We start from the raw sequence: 20,866 nt of genomic DNA on the forward strand, positions 1-20,866 counted from the left end.
GGCTAAGAAATGTCCAGCCAAATGAGGATAATAAGCTGAAAATGATCCAGTGAGGTCCGGCTGTCACTTAAAACATGAGCATGAAAGCTGGCTGCACGAACTGAAGCACAGTTTGAAGGAACTGTGAGGTAATCGTCACTTTATCATACCTTTATGAGACTTCTTTGTCCAGTTCTGGACTTCACAGCTTGAGAGGCATGGAGTCCTTGGACATAGTTCAACAGATAGAAATAAAGATGATGAAATTGTTGGAGAACAAGAACTAGGAGAAAAAGCAAAAAAGATCTGGTATTATTTAACCTAGGGAAAGAAAGCTAAGGGGAGACTTAACTCTTCCCATCCATGAATTACAGTTGAGAATGATCAACTGTTCTTTGTATCCTGTTGAGGAGTAAACAGGCTTAAGTTCAGCAGAAGGGATGCATGTTGCAGAAAGGAAAACTGTTCTTGTGTTGAATGTTAAGGGTCTGAACAGGCTGTTGTAGCAAAAGAAAGACTTATTTCCAAACACTGACCAAGGGGCCACACCAGACTATGGTATGTGGATGTGACAAAATGCTAATTTACACTATTTCTAAAGTTGGAAGGAAGGATAATATTGACTAGATTTGGCATCAGCCATGGCTCTGGCCCAGAGCTGCGATTTGGGGCTGGCAATTCTCCGGGCCTCACTTTCCGTTTTTTGTTTTTAAACACTTATTCTTGAGAGAGAACGTGCGCGCACACACTCACACAAGTGGGGAGGGGCAGAGAGAGAGGGAGACACAGAATCTGAAGCAGGCTCCAGGCTCTGAGTTGTCGGCACAGAGCCCGATGTAGGGTGCCAACTCACAAACCGTGAGATCATGACCTGCGCGGAGGTTGGATGCTTAACTGACTGAGCCACCCAGGCGCCCCTGGTTTCCACATTTATAATATGACCTCCACTGCTTTCTTTCTCAGCTCTCAAAATTCATTCTGTGATGTTCTAGAGTAATGTGGTAGCTGTATTTAACAGGTTAAGGTTTTCTTTCCAATGGAGTGAAAACAGTAAACCTGTTGAGGGGGTGGGCATTTGATCTGGACTTGACGGGCTCATGTCATGGGTTGGGGCAAACTGTAGAGAGCTACAAGGTCTTTATGGGGGATTATCTGGTTCTGAGAGAAAGCTGAAAAGAAGGCAGGATACTCCTGAGGAAGAATATACCTGGAGCAGGAGGAGAACATAAGGGTTCCCTACAGGCTATCTAGGAATAAGAACATATAAAGGACAGAAGACTATGGGGCATGAATCAGGATAAGCTGATGAAGATGAAGCCTTAGCTAAGGGACCCAACCAAGCCCAAGGAACTGGTCTAGAGTCAACTACTGAGGAGGCCAGTCAAGCAACTGCCTGATCAACGCAACCTGAAACCAAGAACACTGGGTCTGTATTTGGGTAGCGAAGTCCTCAGTTCTCAAGGTCTGAAAGCACATTGGCTTTAGAGCCAAATAGACTTGGTTTCCATTTTACCTCTGTTATTTATTGGCCATGTGATCTTGGGCAAGATGCTTCATTTTGTTAGAACATAATTTCCAGATAATAGAACAGGGATAAAAGGTCTACTTTATAATATTTTGGTGAAGATTAAATACATGATCACATTCCTGACACATAGCAAGTATGGAAAAACTGCCGTAATTCTGACTTGGGCCTGGGAATGGAATTAAGGCAGAATAAAAAGAAACTTCAGTGACCTCACGATTTACGGAAAGGGCCTGACACTATCACCACTACTCATGATCCAAACTAACTTTCACAGCATGTTTTCCTATGTTCCTCCATCGATCCTCAGGAATAGTTACCTTTAACGTAGGTATTATTACTACCCCATTTCAAAGATAAGAAATTAAGGCTTGGAGTAGACAATGCCTTATCCAAGCTCAATCTGTAAGTCGTGGACTTGTGGTAGTCACTTAACTCTTCTGGCTCCAAAGTCATTGCTTCCCCCCCCTCCCCCCCCCCCCCACTAACATCTACTTCATGGGAGAGAAACAGGAAGAACATTGAGAAACCAAGGAGTGTTTTTATTATAATCAAGTTAGCTGAGTAATGGAAGCCAGGATTTGTAATCTGGTCTGATTGCTGGTAGTTGCCCATTGACAGTTCACGGTCTTTGAAAGGCTGCCAGACCCTACCTGGAGCTCCAGCATGCAGAGAACAGTGCTGTGAAGAAAGGGAGACACTGAGGTAAAGGTCTCAACTCATAGGTTCAAGGGTACCGCCTTTCCAGAGAACGTTCTTCTCCCATCCCTATTCTTCTGCCAACCCCACCAATACAAGCGAAGTCAGAACTAGATCAGCACAGCTTTCTGTTGGTCACATTTACTGAATGAAGATTCTTCTGTTTGTATCTTTAAATAGAACCATTACTGATTTGAAGTCCCTCTGTCTCCAGGAGCCCTTAATAAACTTTAAGATCATTACTGAGTCACCTAGCTCTTTCTTCCTCTTAGCAGAGTAACCACGTCTCTGATCTCTCCTTACAGAATTCCTTGCCAACCAGCAAAGCACGCCTGTGACTCTGATCTCTTACTTTAGACATCAATCCCAGGACTGCACATTCACTTCTAGTGAGGCAAGCACTGCTGCTGATCCTAGACAGGGCTTTCCCCATGAGGCATTGACATTGTAGCTCCTTTTTCCTTTCTTACCCCAGAAGGCACTCAGATACCTTCCAGGGCCCCTTCCTGTTCTGGGTTAAAACACACATACATACCACCACCACCAACACAAAAAAACGAACCAAAGATCTGACATTTTCTTCTCAAAATAGTTTAGACAGTGTCCTCCTGGAAGCAAGGAGTATGACTAAGTGATTTCTTAAAGTCCCTTCCAGCCCGTGATTCACTAGACATAGAATTTTAAGCTGGAATGGACCATTATATTCTGGGCCAAAGGCCTCATTTTTGTAAATAACGAGAGTGAGGTCCATAGAGGTTAAGAGTTGTGGAAGCTGCTTGCTACAGTGGAAAGAGCAAGCATTTGAAGTTAGAAGTTTTGGATGTGAGGTCAAACTTTACCAGTCACATGCTACGTGACCTTGAGCAAGTCATTAACTTCTAGAGATTCAGTTCCCACAGCTGTAAAATGCAAGGAACACTATCTACCCTACCTGCTTCCCAGTGTCGTTCTGAGCATCTTATGACATCACGTTTATGAAGGACAGGATAAATGTGACCAAGCAGCTTTATCTATGTGTTGCACTCATATGGTGGCAAAAGGAGGACCCTCAATTCCAGTGTAGTTCCATACCCTTCAAACAATACCACCTTCTTGACCTGTCTCCAATTCTACAATTATAAGAGTTTCTCATAAGCCACCACACTAATTTGATCTCTATACATTTTCCTTTTAAACCCTGGATAGGCACAGATGCAAACCGTGAAATCCAGACTGGCGCAGATGGCTTATATGCCAGCAACTCTGAAGGCTTTTGGGGGGATGCCTCAAGCAGCCTTCCATTACATCAGTTATGGCCCTCAGACCCTGGACTGACAGCTTCCAAGGGACTGGGGACACTCATGAGCTACCTTTCCCTGCAGTTTTGCTAGCCAGTTTCATAGAGATGGCTACTGGATAGTTTGTAATGGGCTCTCAGGCTATAGTATGTACCCTGAAGACTGAGGTAGAATGAGCCACAAAGTGAAATGATAAGTACCTGAAGTTCATGCTGGACAGAGATTCAGGAACTTGTTCGGTGGAAATAGGGGACTTACTGTGCCAATCTGTGTCCACAGAGGAGAAGCAGGAGATGGTAGCTTAGTTTTACAAAGGAAGTGTGGACCTAAGGGTTATGTAGTCCCATGGATGACTAAGAGACATGGTCACTAGGCTCTGAGTTCTATCATCACTATTAGGGCACTGGAAATAATCGACTCCATTTTATTTGGCCCCATTATCAATCACAGGGAATGAGTCCTCAGTTATAAAAATCAGCTCTCCTACTCATCAAGAGATATACATACCCTGCCAGTACTGAGATTCTGTGCTCCCTCTGCTACCATGGGGTGGACTGACCACATGTCTTTCTTAACTGATGCCTCCCCAAGAGTCACATGGCATAACTTTCTCCAGTTACTGAAGAGACTCAAGTCTCTTCTCCAACAATGGTCTTTGGCTCTTGAAGAATGCAATGGAGAAATCCAACTTTTACTGTTTTCTTAGGCATAGAAAATGTTTCAAACTTTCAGAAAAAATGGTGAGATCAAGCCTACAATAAATAGAAAGTATACTTCTTTGCTCTAGGCAATAAAAAAGAAAAATGGGGGGGGGGGGGAGACACTGTGAGCCAGTTCAGCCAACAATTTCCATGTTAAAAAAAAGTTCAAGTTGGAGCCATGTGGTCTCAATAAAGTAGTAAAATATATTTTCTTTACCCTACACTTCATGTGCCCATAACCTTCCTTTTAAATCATCTCTAACCAGCCCCAAATCACTCTGACCGCAAATCATTTGGTGGCTTTGGTCTCCAGGCAATGGAATGTGCTGGAGTAGACGGGGAGTCGCTACCAAGAGTGCTCAGAGGGAGCTTCCACTCCCTTTGCTCAGGCACACAGACCCCAGCAAAGCCCTGAAAGGGTTCCGCGCTGAGATAGCACATGACATCATAGCTCAATCATTCAGGAAAAAACTGCAAGGGCTGCAGAATAGCACAACATGCCACAAACCACAGTGGGCAGATAAAGCCGAAGAACAGCTTTTCTTATGAAAACATTCACGAATACCACAGGCAGCTGGCAGAGACGCGTTTAATTACATTTACAGAAACCCATTGTATCCATCAACCCCACCATCTTTGGAGCTGACCAACAAATGGGAAGGTCGCTGAAGCCCGTCTTCAAAATGAGAAAGCCAGGAGGGCCTGAAGTTTAGGTCACCGCATTTCATAATGTGTATTACAACTAGATTTGACCCAGCTGTAAAATCATTTGATAGGCTTTGAAAGTGTTTCCAAGTGAACTAGACCTTAATAGTAACCTATCTTTAAATTTACAGCTGGAGATTAAGAGCAGCCGAAGGTGTGAGAAATCAATTATTCAATTCATGATTAATTTAAGAGACACCGAGCTTGTCCTGGGCATAAACAAAGCTCAAACGACTGCCATCTGCCATCACATCAGAGGACCCAGCCTTGTATTTTGTAAGTGCCATTGGAACTTTTGTTTATTTTTTTTTTTTAAAGGAACTGCTCAAAGAGTTAAGTCTATAGACTTTGAAGGGATGGTAAATGGATTGGGGGGTGCCCTTGGGCATCTCACAGAAACAAAGTTCAGCATGCACTGGTAAAGTATGATTAAAGCTCAAGAGAAAAAAAAAAACTGTCCAAATAAAATGCTTTAAAAGGAGTACTTAAGCATCATCTTACAATAATCTCTAAAGTAAGAGTTTTAAAGGAGACTGTGGAATCTGTGTGAGACAAGAGAGATATGCCTGAAAAGCCCCATGGACTTTTCTAATTTTAGCCCCAGAGAGCTATCATTGCTGCTAATTCTAGTGTGTGATTTCACCTATAAGAATGGAGATTTTCAATAGCAAAAAGAAAAGACCCAGCAAAACCGCACAACAAATAAACAACAAATGAAAACACTATGATGGTCAAAGCAGGTCTCGTCCCTAAAGGAACAATGAAAAATTATACAGTAGCTAGTGACCACTAATGTCTAATAGCCATAATCTTTTCAGAAAGATGGTATTTTATAGCCTGGTATCATATCTGGCAGTAATCTTTTTCATCAGACACCCAAGGATAACTTTCCATTTCAGTTGGGGGGTGCGGGGGAGATGAAAGCTCAAATGCATGCTCATAGTATGTTCTGTTCCTGTAATGGTCGAAGAAAATTCGAGGCTCTTGGGTTACTGAAAATAACCTGTTTGCCATTACGTGTGCAATTATAAGCTAGGACTTGCTTTTTTAAAATTGCTGGGTTCAGCAGAGATTTCCCATGGATTTATCAGCAACAGAAATAAACAAGCATTCCACCGAACTCCACTTGGAAGTGTGAGAAGGGCTATTGAAAGTCTTTTTCATCATGTGGACAAGAATTCAACTTAACCTACCAGGATGTTAAACTGCATTCCAGTATCCTGAAGACTTTCTTCATCCTCTGAAAACTGAAAACGAACTTCATGCCCCTTCTGAGGTGGTCCTCCTCCTCCCTGGCCCTTGCCACAAAACACATCACCTATCTCTTTCATCAGTAGTCTGTCAAGGGAGAGGTGACTTCAGCATCCCTGGAAAGCACAGGTGTCAGGCAGGGTCTTTATGTTCATACTGCAGGTAGACTGGGGGAAATCTCTTTGCAAAAGTCACGCGGGTGACCTGTGGATTAGCAAATTTCAAGACTTCTCCAAAATTGAGTATTTCTAAAACTGCAACAGCAATGCTTTCCACAAAAACCACTGTGGAATTGTGAGTTTTTCACTTTAGTCTTTCCATGGTAGACAAGCCATCAGGAATGCATTCCTCCGTATTGTATTCTGCCTGCCACTTGTTCCCCAAGAACCACGGCCAACTGAATGCTAACGAAGGGGACCCCAACCAAAGGGATTCGAGGAGGAGAACGAGAGAATGAAAACGTAGCATTTGATTTTGTTAGACAAAAGACTGCAATCAAGTGAAACCCAAGAAAACAAACAAACTTTCAGGCAACTGAAAAGCAACAGGTGTGAAAACGCCCAGACTTCTCATGGGAAAAAACACCAAACCCTTCCGTTGAAGTGTTTCCAGCTAAAATTCATTCAGCAACTGATCAGCGATTAGAGGTTGTCCTACTGCTCCCTGTGTGAAAGTTTTCCTTCTACTTCAACCAGGGATGGAACAGATTACAAAGAAATTAGAAGGAATACAAACTCGGCGCAAGCTGCTCCAGGCATATAAACGCCTGAAAAAGAAGCTTCTCTCAAAGTATCATTTTTTTTAAATGAATAAAGGCGGGGGGGGGGGGAATTCCACCCCGCGCCTCCAACCCCTCCCCCACCCCAACTCTAACAACAGAGAAGTCGCGCGCAGAGCTGGACCCACCACCCCCGCCCCCTAAGAACGATCCCGGGAAGAATTAGGAAAACCGTGGCGAAAGACGGTCTACCCAGCCCACGACCAGCAAACACCCACAACAGTACGTTTCACTGAAGTACCTGCACGCCACTGCGGGGAAACGCTGCCAAGCAATATTTCCCGCCCCTCTACATGGTATTTAATGCTCTCACTTACCAGTTGAGCAGGAGACACGCTCTGCCCCCTGAAAAAAACTCCCCTCGGGGGTCTTTCAGATCTCAGCTGTTCCCAGCTTGCAACCTCGGGTCTCGGAATTCAGCCTAGCTTGCTGAATACAACGGAGAAAATGAACGGGCAGCCGAGCCGCCCACAGCCCGGCCCCTCGCAGGCTGCGAGGACGACGTCTCGGCGTGCCGGGGCTCCCGGGAAGCCTCCCAGCGGCCAGGCCCTCGCGAGCAGGCTGGATGCGAGGCGGGCCGACTGCAGCCGCGCCGAGTGCGCCGCGTCTCGCCGAGGGGCCGCGTGTGCGCCGTGCGCGTGTGGCAGAGAGGGGGCTGCTGGGGAGGGGGAGAGGGTGTGTCCTGGCGAGGAATGCCGCTCACTTCCACAAATAACCCTGAGCGGGGACGCGAGGCGATCAGCTCCTCTCGCTCCAAGCCCTTATAACGCTTAGGAAGGCTTTGACTTTGGTCGGGGATTGCAATCACCGGTGGAGAGGATAATAAGCAAGTTCCACCCACGGTTTCTAAAGCCCGTTCAGCTGCGGTTTGAAGCATTTCCCAAAGACCTCGTTCTTTTAGTCAACACCGCGTCTCTGAACACACCTTGGGGGGAAATCCAGGTGGTAACTAGTAGTGGATTTGTGGTAGTTATAAAAGAAATCAATTCCCACCTTGCTCTTCCTTATGTGCCTACCCTTTCACGCAGGGGGTATCTCTCAATTACATTCTCCATCTACATTCTGGTGAACTGAACTGTTTTCTCTGATGCTGCCTTACTGTAAAGCTATAAATTAATTACTACATTACACATGAAGCCCCTAGGAAAAAGAAGGCTGAGAATAAATCTGGTTTTTGTTCTTTTTTATGTTGAACAAGTCTGCCATTAATCAAGTCTTTCCACCAATATCTAGGGAACAGACCCAAGATTGCGACTCATTGAGAGATGAACATGTGCATATGTCTGGTTGTTTTACAGTCTTTCTCTGCAGCATTATGTCATAGTGACTCAGTTACCAACCACACAGACAGATATAATGGAGAAACAATAGGAGAAACAAAACCAACTATTTAATAAAGACCTACCTACTTGCCAACTGTAACAGATTTCAGACAGGGCCTAAAGTTTAAACATTTTTAAGGATTATTTCACCACTTCCATTGTTTCCCTATCTTAGAGTCACAGAACTGCTTCTCATTGGTCAGTTTGAGAAACAGAAACCCAGGATTGTATTTGGAAATTTAAGGAAGAAACTCATAAGGGACCCATGACGCTATTAATTTTAATGTAGCATGTAAAATGTCAACAGCATGATAGATTCTTGAAGTCAATTAGAAAACATCAGAAAGTGTGTTCCAGAAATAGAATAATCTTGAGAGGCCCAAAATAGAGATAGTGCAAAAAATGTTTTTTGAAATGGAAATAAAATGTTGAGACTTTGGTGTATATCTTTATTTTTAGCATCTTGAGGAAGTAATGGGTCACGAAATAATTGAATTTTTTCCTCACCTATTAAATTTCCCCCTCCTTTGAGAATCAATGTAAAGTTAGTAAGAATGAGTTTGCTTTTCAAACTGAAAATATTCTGGGTTTGGCAGGTTCAGTCCCTTGTATGTTATTAGGTTCTTTCATTTGTTAACTACACTTCATTTATAGAGTTTTGCTGGAGTCACTGAATAACAGAGGCAAATACTTTTGTTTGTCTGAAAGGCATCACTGTAAAGCAGGGTGGCCTAATTGGGTGAGTGTCTCTAATATACGTTTCAAGTCCTCACCACCTTTCTCATCTCCAGCAAAAGGGTGGTAGAACAATCTTTCCTCTGTGAATTAGGGGGAACATTTTATTGATTAAAATGCCAAGGTGAAAGCAGAAGGAATAATGGGGGCAGGGGGTGGTTAGTATATGATCACCACGAACACAAAGACCTGAATATATCTCTTTTAACTGCCTGTGCTAAAACTCTGAACTTTTTGAAGTCTGAAGTTTAGTTGAAATACCCAACATGCATACATATCTCAGGCAAAGACAGCACCCCTTTCTCATGGCTCTGTGTGTGCAGATGAGACTGAAGGAAAGGTGAAGTTTCTGTAGTCCTTCCACATCATATACAAAGGAGACCACCTTTTGAGTTGCACCTATTAGTGGTGCCAGATGTTCCTGGAAATTGCTCTTTGTTTCTGTGATCTGCCCACTTGCTCGTGCTCCAAATGACAACTATTCCAATGTTGAATGTTCCGCAGAATTTCTTGGGTTAGGAGAGGGAGTGGTGAAAGCTTTCTCACTGTGTGTGGTCCTTAGAGCACCTGTCTCAGGAGTGGGGAGGAGGGGAGCTTGCTGAAAATGTAAATTTCCTGGGCCCTTCTCAGAGCTACCAAATTAGGTCTTTCTCTGGGGGCTGTGCCATTATTCTGTGCGTGTGTGTGTGTGTGTGTGTGTGTGTGTGTGTAATTAAAGGTTTTGAATAAGTAATATGTTCACATAATTTGAAAAAAAAAGGTGTATACTTTTATTCAAGGTATATACCTTGAGTATATGTTCAACGTGCAGCCTCCTTCCTACCACTGTTTCCCATATGTCCAGTTCATACATCTCCTCCAAGGCAGGAGTCTTTTTCTGTAGATTTTCAGGTTTCCTTATCCACCTACCAGCAATTATAAATTCTTACTTTTTTCTTTATTTCTTAAAAAGACTGTATGCAGAACAGTTACTGTCCTTTACTTTTCTCCTTCTCTTAAATATACTTTAGGATCTTTTGTCTATATCATATGTTCGATTATTCGTTCACTTAGAGACAAACACTTATTATGCACCTACTATATGCCAAATACTGTTATATATGCTGGGGATAGAGGTATGGACAAAATTGACAAAAATTTCTACCCTGGAGCATTTTTTTAACGTTTGTTTTGAGAGACAGAGAGAGAGCACGAGAGGGGGAGGGGCAAAAGAGAGGGAGACATAGAACCTGAAGCAGGCTGCAGGCTCTGAGCAGCACAGAGTCTGATGTGGGGCTCGAACCCTGGAACTGTGAGATCATGACCAGAGCTGAAGTCAGATGCTTAACTGATTGAGCCACCCAGGCACCCCTGCTCCATAGCATTTCTATCTTGGGAGAGGGTACATGAAGCAGACAACAAACATGATAAGTAGATTATATATTGTATTAGAATATAATCAGAGCAATTGAAAAACTAGAACAAGATAGTAGGGATTGGGAATGTGGGGTGGCGGATTGCAATTTTAAATGGAGTGGTCAGAGGTGACCTTATTGAAAAAATGACATGTAAGCAAAGACTTGATGGCAGTGAGAGAGTGAGCTTCGGAATCCTTTGGGGAGTATGTGATCCAGACAGAGGGAACAGGTAGTGCAAAGGCCCTGAGGTGGGAGTGTGACTAGCATATTTAAGGAGAAACAGAGGCCAGTGTGACTGGAGCAGAGAAAGTGAGGCAGAATGTCACAGAGGGTCAGAAGGGCAACAGGGGGCAGATCACATAGGCTCTTATAAGCCAGTCTAAGGATTTGGGCTTTTACTCTTAGAGCAATGGACATCAGGTGGGTCTTGAGAAGAGGAGAGACATGATACAATTTACATATATATCAGCACACAGGAAACATGCTCATGTTTAAAGTTGCATAGTATTCCCTTGGATAAATACACTGCAATTTTATTCCATCAGGATGCAACTGATAGACATTTGAATTGTTTCCAACAGTCAGCTCTGAAACAAACTTCCACATTTGCCATTTTACACTTGTACATCTATGGTATTAACATCCACAAGTTGGATTATTGGATTATGGATTTCTAATTTTTGATAGATACAGCCAAATTGCCCCCCAAAAGGCCTAAGCCAATTGACACTCCCACTAACAATATTGACTTGTTCTTGTTTTCCCACAGCCTTACCAACAGAGTGTATGATCAAATTTCTGGGAGTGTGCCAATCTGATAGGTGAAAAGGATGTCTCACGATGGTTTAACTTGCGCTTCTCTGATTCTGGGTGAGGTTGAGCAATGTCTTCGTATGTTGAGGCTCCAATTCTATTTCCTTTGTTGTGGCTTGTTGTACTTTGCCCATATTCTACAGGGCTCTTGGCCTTGTTCTTTACAGATTTATTTAAAGTTCATACATATTAAGGAGATCATCTCTTTGTGTATGAGCTGCAGATTGTTGGCTCCTTTGGTCATCTGCCTTTCGACTTGGCTGATGGTACTTTGCCATGCGAAAGTATCTCATTTTTATGTGATAGGAGGAAGTATATAGAAAGGCCTTTTCCATATCATCTACTTTGATGATTTTATTTTTTGGCAGATATTTGACAGATGTGCATTTTATCCTGGTTTAGTTGATAAAATATGGACCCTGCTTTATTTTGTTCCAGGTAATGATCCAGCTGCCCCAATACCACATTTTAAAACAATAATTAAAAAAAATTTAATTGTGGTAAAAAGCAGATAATATAAAATTGACCATCTCAACTATTTTTAAGTGTTCAGTTCAAGGATGTCAAGTATATTCATATTGTTGCTCAATGGATTCCTAGAACTTTTCATTTAACAAAATTGAAACACTATACCCATTGAACAATAATTTCTAATTTTCCCCTCCCTTCAGCCTCTGGCAAACACAATTCTTTCTTTTCTTTTCTTTTCTTTTTTAATGTTTTATTTAGTTGTTTTGAGAGAGAGAGAGACAGAGAGAGAGAGGGTGTGCACTTGAACAGGGGAGGGGCAGACAGAGACAAACAGAGAGACAGAGCAGGAGGGAGAGAGAGAGAATAACAAGCAGGCTCCACGCTGTTAGACCAGAGCCCTACTCGAGGCTCAAACTCACAAAACCTGAGATCATGACGTGAGCTGAAATCAAGAGTCAGGGGCATAACTGAGCCACCCAGGTGCCCCATCTACTTACTTTCTGTTCCCATGAATTTGATTACTTTAGATACCTTGTATAAGTAGAATCATTTTTGTGCCTGGCTTATTTCATTTAGGATAACGTCTTCAAAGTTCATCCATGGTGTGGCATGTGACAAGATTTCCTTGCTTTTGAAGGCTAAACAGTATTTCATCACAGGTTCAGAGCACATTTTCTTTATCCCTTCATTTGTTGATGCATTTGGATTGCCTATACCTCTTGGTTATTATGAATAATGCTACTATTAACATCAGTCAGTCAATGTGTATTTGAGGTCCTGCTTTCAATTCTTTTGGATATATACCCAGAAGGGGAATTGCTGCATTATTTGGTAAGTCTATTTTTTTATTTAAACATTTTTTTAATGTTTTATTATTTTTTTTTTTTGAGAGAGAGACACACACACAGCACAAGGAGGGGCTGGGGGGTGGGGAGTGGACAGAGAGAGGGAGACACAGAATCTGAAGCAGGCTCCAGGCTCCAAGCTGTCAACACAGAGCCTGACACAGGGCTTGGACTCACAAACCGTGAGATCATGACCTAAGCCAAAGTTGGACGCTTAACCGACTGAGCCACCCAGGCTCCCTTATTTTTAATTTTTTGAGGAATCTCCATACTGCTTTCCACAGCAGTTGCACCGTTTCACATTTCTACCAATAGTGCACACAGGGTCCAATTTTCTTTTCAAAGTTTATTTATTTATTTTGAGAGAGTGAGAGAGCACAAGTGGGGTAGGGGCAGAGAAAGAGGGAGAAAGAGAATCCCAAGCAGGCTCTAAGCTGTCAGCTCAGAGCCTGACATGGGGCTCAATCTCACACACCATGAGATCATGACCTGAGCTGAAATCAAGAGTCAGATGCTTAATCAACTGAGCCACCCAGGTGCCCCTGGGTTCCAATTCTTCCACATTTTCACCAACACTCGTTAATTTATTTTTTTAAATTTCTTTTCTTAATTTCTTTTCTTCCTTCCTTCCTTGCTTCCTTCCTTTCTTTTTTCTTCCTTCCTTCCTTCCTTCCTTCCTTCCTTCCTTCCTTCCTTCCTTCCTTCCTTCCTCCCTCCCTCCCTCCCTTCCTTCCTCTCTTCTTTCCTCCCTCCCTTCCTTTCTTTCTTCCTTTTTCTCTTTCTTTCCTTCTCCCCCCAACCCCTGTCTCTTTCTTTTTTGATGGTGGCTCTCCTAATAGGTATGAGGTGATATCTCATTATGGTTTTGATTCGAATTTCTTTAATTATTAATAATGGTGTACATTTTTTCATATGCTTATTGGCCATTTGAGTATCACCTTTGGAGAAATGTCTATTCAAGTCCTTTGACCATTGTTTTTATTTAAAAAATTTTTTTAATGTTTATTTCTTTTTGAAGGAGAGAGAGACAGAGTGTGAGTGGGGAGGGGCAGAGAGAGAGGGAGACACAGAATCTGAAGCAGGCTCCAGGCTCTGAGCTGTCAGCACAGAGCCCAACGCAGGGCTTGAACTCACAAACCGTGAGATCATGATCTGAGCAGAAGTTGGACGCTTAACCAACTGAGCCACCCAGGCACCCCTCCTTTGCCCATTTTTAAGTCAGATTGTTTGTGGGGGGCTTTGGTTGAATTGTAAGAATTTTTTATCTATGAGATATTAACCCATTATCAGATACATGATTTGCAAGTATCTTCTCCTATTCCATAGGTTGGTGTTTTACTCTGTGGTTTGTCTCCTTTGATACAGAGAAGTTTTCAGTTTGATGTAGTCCCACTTGTCTGTTTTTATTTTTGTTGCCTGTGCTTTGCTCTGCTACCACTTTATGATGATAATCTCCTACCTACTGTTTTGAGGTGTCATTTTTAACATGTATTACATTCCTGTATATAGTGAGTCTATTTCTGGACATTTTATTCTATTTTCTTGGTTGATCTTTTAATTTCAGTGCCACTACCACACTGTTTTAACTATTGAGGCTTTTAATTTTAATATCTAGTGAGCTTAATTCTCTCATTGCTCTTCTGTTTCCTGTGTTTCATTTTTGTTTATTTTTCTGCGTGAATTTCAGACTAAATAATAATGATAGAAATCCTTATATTTTTATTACTATAAGTGCACTTAGATAAACAACAGAGAGAATCAATAGCTTTTATGTTGTCAGGTTTTCCTAGCCAAGAAAGTAGATCTTTCCATTTGTTCAAATCTTATTTTGTGTCCTTCATCAATGTTTTATGGCTTTATTCAGATGTGTCCTGCAATATTTATTGTTACAGTTATTCTTAGGTATTTTATCCTTTTATTATTATTGTAAATGTGGTCTTTTCTCCCATTACATCTTCTTACTGGATATAATCAATTTATTACAGTGTATTCATTTTGTGCCATTTCGTCTTACTAAATTCTCTTATTGTTCCTAGATATTTCTCAATTCTTTTATATTTGTAACTATATAATGATATCATCTAAAAATAAAGATTAACTTTCTGCTTTCCATTTTTTATACTTTTCACTTTTTTTCTAATTTCATTGTCTATTAAATCTAGTACGATGTTAAATAGCGGTAATGATAGTGGGCATTCTTGTCTTATATTTGATTTTAATGGAAATGCCTCCACTGTTTTCCCAGTAGATATAGTATGGGCTTTGGGTTGGGAATGACATATTTTATTATGCTAAGGAAGTGTTAATTTATCTTTATTTCCTTGAGGCCTTTTTCTGGGGTCAAGTATGATTACTGGCTTTTGTGCAAATGTTTTTTTCTAGTATCTTTAGAAATAATCATATAATTTTTCTCCTTAGATCTATAAATTTGATGGAATATAATAAATTCCTTAGTAATGAGTTATCCTTGCATTCCTATAATAAACTCCACTTAGTCATGGTAACTTTTTTAATGTGCTGGTAGATGCAATGTGCTAATACTTAATTTGGAATTTTTCCATTGATATTCATATTCATAATTATATTCATTTATATATATTACATAATCTATATAATATATAAATATACATACTCAAATAGCCAATAAGCATATATTATATTATATATACCATTACATTATATTAAATATAATATATATTTACACATATAAGTGAATATAATTATGAACATGAATATCATTGGAAAAATTCCAAGTTAAGTATTAGCAAATAGCATCTACCAGCACATTAAAAAAATTACCATGACTAAGAGGAGTTTATTACAGGAATTATATTTATATAATTACATATATTATATAAATAATTATATTCAATTATATTCATAAATGAGATTTTAATAATAACTTTTTGTTTCATTGCATTGTGATCAGAGAATATTGTTCATAATGTTGCTATTTTTTAAATCAATTATCTTTTACTTTGTGGCCTAATTTATGGTCAATTTTCATGTATGTTCCTTAGTGACTTGAAAAAGTAGTAGTTTCTACATTTTCAGGATACAGAGTTGAATAACATATTTTATTATCAATTTTGGTATTTATGTCAACTTCAAAGTTCATGTATTTTTACTTTATTTGTCATAGACTGAGAGAGTTTACATTCCTTTGTATTTTTCCTCATATCTTTTGTAATTTCTGCTTTATAAGATGGCTTCGATATTTTTTGATGACTATATATTCATAATTGTTACAGCTTCATTTCAAGTTTTCTTTTGCTTAGCGTTACAAAGTGCCCATTTTCTTACTCATTTTCTGGCTCAGATTCCACCTTATCTGCTAATAGGGTCATAACCTTACTTTATTTGAAGTTCCCGTTGCCTGGGGTGTCTTTTCTCAATCTTTCACACTCCTACTTTCTGAATCACTTTGAGCTACCCGAGTACCTTATGTACAGGGTTCCATTCCGTGATGCAGTCCACTGCCTCCCTTCTTGCTCGTCCGGTACCTGCACCAGGCATTATAAAACATCGTATAGCTTCCGGGTTCTGTTCTTCAAGTGAGTCCCTCAACTTTAGGGAGAGAATTTCCTTCTGGGGGCTTTGGGTGATCCCCATACCTAGTTTGCTTAGAGAAGTATTTACATGCTAGTTCATAGACATAAAGTTTGCATCCATTAATATAAGCTTATATTCACAGTAATTTTTTAGGAGTTCATATTATTTCTATAATAGAGTAAATTTGAATAATTATTTCCAGATTCAGTTTAGAATGATTATTTTTTGGTGGTGATACAAATAATACCTTACTTGGGCAGCCTGACACATGATTTCTTTTGATATTCCTAATAATACTGAGTTTGGAAGAACAGGTATCTTTACTAAACAGAGATACTGAGACGAGATTTCTCAAAATTTCATTTCCTCATCATTTCTCATACAAATAGACGATTCAGCTTTCAGATACACTGCAGAAAGACCTTGATACGGGGAGGGATGTTTTCTGGTGCCCAAACGACAAAGTTTCAAATTAATGATAAGTGACAGTAGATTTAATTCTCTTCTGAAAATGCTAACGTTGTTGCAACACTGGACAGTTTACTTAAGGAGGTCATGGAATCTACCTTCCTTGGGAAATTTTAAAAATATCTCTTTCCAAAAAAAATCTCTTTCGAACAGTTTGAGTGTGGTCCTTCCCCAAGGCACAGGTGACTGGATAAAAACCTCTGGTGTCCCCTTCCTCCAGAACACTCACCAAGAACACCTCAGGGGTCTGGATGATTCATTCTCAGACTTAAGCCCCGGAAGTATGATCTAGCAGGTGATTGTTATCAATGATATTCAGATTTAAAAGCATAAAGTATTTATGTAACAAGATGCTATCTGATGGAGAAATTTAAGTAAAGACCCAACACAGCACAATAATGCTGCTTCTCTTTCGGGGTTAGGGACAGGGAGATTACAATCAAATTCAAATTGCCTCATGTTAAAGGAAACATAAGAATTTCCACATTTCTTTTTCTGGACTGAAAGAGAAAGGGTAAAGGAGGAAGAGACAAGAAAATCTTTCACACTGAGACATTTTGGGATTATGTTTTCTTCTAACCAGAAATTCCCGAGTTGTCCTAAGTTTCAACGTCTGAATCCTGCTGACTAGCGAGACATTGTTTGAGCAAGACTGGAATTCTGAACATTCTTAGAGGCTTCATAAAAATCCCAAAATGATGGACAAATGCTTATGTTGTGGTCATGCAAAGAAAAGCCCCCTCGTGATTTGGGATTGAGTTTGTTCACTTTATATTTATAGTATCCACACCAAAGGAATGTAGAATTTGGCATGGGGAGAGGATGGGGAAGTAGGGGGAAAAGGAAAGAATGGAGACCAGGTTTTGTCTGTTTGCAAGGGGTGTATGTTGTGACCTCGAGCCTATGGAGTATGGGGAGAGGGAGTGTTTGATAGTTTAGTGAGATTTTAAAGCAGAATCTCTTCAGGTTTCTTGTGTCGGAGAATGACTGAAAGAATTTTTAACTTTCCTTATTAGCAGCACCATCTGTTTACAATGAAAGCTTGGCTTCTATATTTTGGCCCAAATAAAAGCCGTAGGGTGCCCATAGAAGTCAAACGGATAAAGCATGTGCTCACAGACCTGAAGAATCACCCTCTTTTGCCTGTACAAGGCTTTCATGGCAGATTTACGCAGCATCTCATCCCTACATAAATTCAAGATGGTAAGCTTCTGAAAAGCAAAGGTGGGTCATAGGTCACTGCAGTTCACAGTCCAGGCACCTCATCTGCCACCTAACGAAATGATGGACGTCTTGGGTCACACTTGCTGAGAGAGGGGGGCAAGTGGCAAAAGAGCCATGCCTTTCACCATTTGTCGTGGGATTCTTATATACTTGGGACAGGGACTTGTGCATAAACACAGTCTTTGCATAATGCTAAAATTGGGAACCTGAGTTCCAGATAAAAACAGCAAAGGATAGAGTGAGTGAATAAGAAAAACTTCTAGTACCGAAACATCAAGCCTGGGGTGGAGGGTAGAGGCTGGAAGGCTAAGGAGTTGAAAATAGCAGTCAGGTCTCCCCGCCTCTCTCATTCTGATTTGTGTTGTGTCCTTGTTGCCAGGTGGGATTCCACAGCTCTCTTCCTGGAGGCTAGGAGTTTTCTCCCTTGCCCCAGAAATGAACTCTATTTATTTAAAAAAAATTTTTTTAATGTTTATTTTCGAGAAAGAGAGAGACAGAGCATGAGTGGGTGAGGGGCAGAGAGAGGAGACACGGAATCTGAAACAGGCTCCAGGCTCTGAGCTGTCAGCACAGAGCCCAATGCAGGGCTCAAACTCACAAGCCATGAGATCGTGACCTGAGCCCAAGTGGGATGCTTAACCTACTGAGCCACTCAGGCGCCCCCCACCCCTAGAAATGAACTTTAGATGAGGATTTATAGGACAGTTACAACAGTGAATAAACTGTAAGTCTTGAAAAATTTGGGTAGTGATGAGAGAAGTTTCCCATAACAATGCGATTTGCATGCCGTGAGATAAACCAAGTGTTTATTGAACCCAGCTTCTGCTGGATTATGTGATGGAAGGCCCAGGGCTGAACTTTCAGAGGTTTATCAATGGCTGGGGAAGAGGGAAAAAGTACAACAAAACAAACCCATATGCATCTGAAACAGCTGCAGAACAATTAAGTATGTATAGGCATACCTCGGGTTCAGTTCCAGACCATTGCAAAGAAGTGAATACCACAATAGAACAAGTCAAATGAAATTTCTGGTTTCCTAGTGCCTGTAAAATTTATGTTTCCATTATACTGTAGTCTAATAAGTGTGCAATAGCATTATGTCTAAAAAACCAATATACATACCTTAATTTAAAAATTCTTATTGCAAAAAAAACACCTCACCATTATCTGAGCTTTTAGCAAGTTATAATCTTTTTGTTGGTGGAGGGTCTTGCCTCCATGTTGATGGCTAGTGACTGACTGATCAGGGTGGTGGTTACTGAAGCTTGAGGTGGCTGTAGGCCTCTTTTTTTTAAATTTCTTTTTTAATGTTTTATTTATTCTTGAGAGAGAGAGCGCGCACGTGAGAGAGAGAGAGAGAGAGAGAGAGAGAGAGAGAGCATGAGTGGGGGAGGGGCAGAGCGAGAGAGGGACAAGCCGTGAGATCATGACCTGAGCTGAAGTCAGATGCTCAACTGACGGAGCCACCCAGGCACCCCTGTAGCTTCTTATTAAAGTAAGTTAGCAGTGAAGTTTGCCACACTGATTGACACTTCCTTTCACAAGACTTCTCTGTAGCATGCAATGCTTTGGGATAGCACTTTACCCACAGTAGAATGTCTTTCAAAACTGTAGTCAGTCCTCTCAAACCCTGCCACTGCTTTATCAATTAAGTTCACGTGACAGTCTAAATCTTTCGTCATCATTTCAACAATCCTCACAGCATCTTCACCAGGAATGGATTCCATCTCAAGAAAACATTTCCTTTCCTCATCCATAAGAAATAACTCCTCATCCATTATAGTTTTATCATGAGATTGCAGCAAGTCAAATAATAATGAAAATACTTTGAAATATTGCAAGAATTATCAGAACGTGACACAGAAACACAAAGAGGACAAATGGGGAAAATGGTGTCCACAGACTTGCTCAACACAGGATTGCCACAAAACTTGAATTTGTGAGAAACGCATTATCTGCAAAAGTGCAGTAAAGCAAAGCGCAATAAAACTAAATATGCTCGCATATGCTAGTCTGGAATGTGGTTCTCAAGTACTGTGGATCAGAATCAAATGGGTCTTGAACAAATGCAGATTCCTGGCTCAACCACTTGAATTCAGAGGTTCAGGGCATGGACCGGGGATTTGTATTGTATTTTATTTATTAATTTTTTAAATGTTTATTTATTTTTAGAGAGACAGAGAGAGGCAGAGAGTGGAAGACAGAGGATCCAAAGTGGGCTTAGCACTGACAGCAGAGAACCAGATGTAGGGCTCAGTCTCACAAACCATGAGATCACGACCTGAGTTGAGGTCCGACATTTAACCAACTCAGCCACCCAGGCACCCCAAGGATTTGTATTTTAAATCAGAATGCTCAGTGATTTCACACAAATGAACATCAAAACCTACTTTGAGAATTGCTGGTCTACAGTATTCTATCACTTTATTCAAAAAGAGGTAGAAGTTTGTTGAGTTCTTACTATCTGCGGGTTTTGTAAACACTATGCCATTTAATTGTGTCAGATGTTCTATGAGGACAGTTTAGTCAGGAGTTTAGTCAGGGTCTGCATCTAAAGTCTGCACTCTTCTGTTGGCAAGCGTGTTGTCGCCTCTTTCCAAGATGGGAGAAAGTCAGGGTGTGCAGGAACAGACTACAGAGCCTGGGTGTGGTGTTTCTTATCCCAGGCTGTCTCCCTAAGCTGGCCTCCCCATGGCTCCCAAAGTGATCTAGCAAATGCAAATCCAACCATGGTATAACATTATACTCTCTTTATTACACTGTGGCTTACTTTTTGCATTGAGCAGTATAATTTAAACATCTTTCGGGTTGGGTTCGCTGAATTTTGGCACATTGAAGGACATTTTTTGGAACTGCCATCAGCATAAAAAAGAAATCTTGTAGCATTAAGTCTATTGACTACATTGTTAGCATGGAGCTTGGGTGGTTTATGTCTTAGATTCAGTTAATTTTGTTCTAGAGTCAGGAAAATGTGTGGATGGATTTGCACAAATTCATCCTTACCACTGGAAAAGCTTCATATACACACTCTACTGCCCATTGTTTAGGAGAACTATACTTTTCATAATGAAGCAACATATTTTTGTTTAAGACTAAGTTTGGTCACAATTACATCCGATGTTCT

The 20,866-nt window shown here is 40.8% G+C and overlaps 1 protein-coding gene across 6 annotated transcripts in view; it reads right to left on the reverse strand.

Moving 5' to 3' along the window:
• Nucleotides 1-20,866, reverse strand: part of PALLD (palladin, cytoskeletal associated protein) — a 401,759-nt gene that overhangs the window by 258,598 nt on the left and 122,295 nt on the right. The window contains exon 1 of one of the 6 annotated variants that reach the window (XM_053216734.1): nt 7,233-7,912. The exons of the other annotated variants lie outside the window; for them this stretch is intronic. The gene's annotated coding sequence lies outside the window, so the exon portion shown is untranslated. Of the gene's footprint in view, nt 1-7,232; nt 7,913-20,866 lie in introns of those variants that run through there. 6 annotated transcript variants of the gene reach the window in all.

This window comes from Acinonyx jubatus, chromosome B1 (assembly GCF_027475565.1).
Source record: "Acinonyx jubatus isolate Ajub_Pintada_27869175 chromosome B1, VMU_Ajub_asm_v1.0, whole genome shotgun sequence".
NCBI classification, from domain to species: Eukaryota; Metazoa; Chordata; class Mammalia; order Carnivora; family Felidae; genus Acinonyx; species Acinonyx jubatus.